The sequence below is a fragment of the Medicago sativa genome, chromosome 6, assembly GCF_051527215.1.
Source record: "Medicago sativa cultivar Bolivia chromosome 6, Bolivia_mono, whole genome shotgun sequence".
In the NCBI taxonomy this organism is placed as follows: domain Eukaryota; kingdom Viridiplantae; phylum Streptophyta; class Magnoliopsida; order Fabales; family Fabaceae; genus Medicago; species Medicago sativa.
In genome coordinates, this window is record NC_140754.1 from 26,977,290 (window position 1) to 26,979,163 (window position 1,874).

General features: G+C 39.0%; 1 pseudogene; it reads left to right on the forward strand.

The window, feature by feature from the left end:
- The first annotated feature begins 1,076 nt into the window (after positions 1–1,076).
- LOC146914254 (secreted RxLR effector protein 161 pseudogene) lies at positions 1,077–1,874 on the forward strand (annotated as a pseudogene).

Below are 1,874 nucleotides of genomic sequence, written 5' to 3' on the forward strand. Positions count from 1 at the left end.
GGTACTCCACAAACAACAGAGCCTACATGGTTTTCAATTCCAAAACTGAAACTATGATGGAGTCTATTAATGTAGTGATAGATGATGTGCCTAAAGAAAGGGTTCCTGATGTTGAAACACCTACTCAGGTAACAAATGCACCTACCCAGGTAAATGAATCTGAACCAGAGAAAGATGAAAATGAAGATACTGAGCCAGATCAGTTGTCCACTACTAAAGGTCCTTCTACCAGGATATAGAAGAATCATCCTCAAGACCTAATCATTGGGAATCCTGATCAAGGAGTCACAACCAGAAGGTCAGTTGGAGTTATTGCCAACTCGTGTTTTGTTTCCAAGATTGAACCTAAGAATGTCAAAGAAGCCCTGACAGATGAATTCTGGATTGAAGCAATGCAAGAAGAGCTTAATCAATTCAAAAGGAGTGAAGTATGGGATTTAGTTCCAAGACCTGAAGGTGTAAATGTGATAGGTACCAAATGGATCTTTAAAAACAAGTCTGATGAACATGGGACTGTGACCAGAAACAAAGCAAGATTAGTAGCTCAAGGTTACACTCAGATAGAGGGTCTGGACTATGATGAGACCTTTGCACCTGTTGCTAGACCGGACTCTATAAGATTACTGCTAGGTGTATCATGTATCCTCAAGTTTAAGCTATTTCAAATGGATGTAAAGAGTGCCTTTCTGAACGGGTACTTGAATGAGGAAGTCTATGTTGAACAACCAAAAGGGTTTATTGATCCCAGCTTTCCAAATCATGTGTACAGATTGAAGAAAACTCTATATGGTTTAAAGCAGGCACCTAGGGCTTGGTATGAGGGACTCACTCAATTTCTTGTTGGTCAAAGGTACACGAAAGGTGGTACAGACAAAACCTTGTTTGTGAAAGATGACAATGGAAGACTAATGATTGCCCAGATATATGTTGATGACATTGTTTTTGGTGGAATGTCGAGCAAGATAGTTCAACATTTCATTCAGCAGATGCAGTCTGAGTTTGAAATGAGCTTAGTTGGTGAATTGACTTATTTTCTTGGACTTCAGGTTAAACAAATGGAGGATACAATCTTCATTTCTCAGAGTAAGTATGCCAAGAACATTGTGAAGAAATTTTGCTTGGATAATGGTGGTCACAAAAGAACTCCAGCTGCCACTCACTTGAAGCTGACAAAGGATGAAAGTGGTATATCTGTTGATCAAAGCATGTACAGAAGCATGATTGGGAGTTTACTATATCTTACTGCAAGCATGCCAGATATTACTTTTGTTGTAGGTGTGTGTGCAAGGTATCAAGCTGAACCAAAGATGAGTCATCTTACTCAAGTGAAGAGGATACTGAAGTATATCAATAGCACTAGTGACTATGGAATCTTATACTCATCTTGTGAAAACTCTAAGCTGATAGGCTACTGTGATACTGACTGGGCAGGAAGTTCTGATGACAGAAAAAGTACTTCTAGAGGATGTTTCTTTCTAGGAAATAATCTGATTTCCTGGTTTAGTAAGAAACAGAACTGTGTGTCTCTATCTACTGCTGAAGCTGAATACATACCAGCTGGGAGTAGTTGTTCTCAACTCGTTTGGATGAAGCAGATGCTGAAGGAGTATAATGTGGAACAAGATGTTCTAACCTTATACTGTGACAATCTAAGTGCTATCAACATTTCCAAAAATCATATTCAACATAGCAGAACAAAGTACATTGATATTCGACATCATTTCATCAGAGATCTTGTTGAAGAAAAGGTTGTGACGCTTGAGCATGTAGACACAGAAGAGCAACTGGCAGATATCTTTACCAAGGCTTTAGATGCTAAACAATTTGAAAATCTAAGAGGCAAGTTGGGAATTTGCTTGCATGAGGAAGCCTGA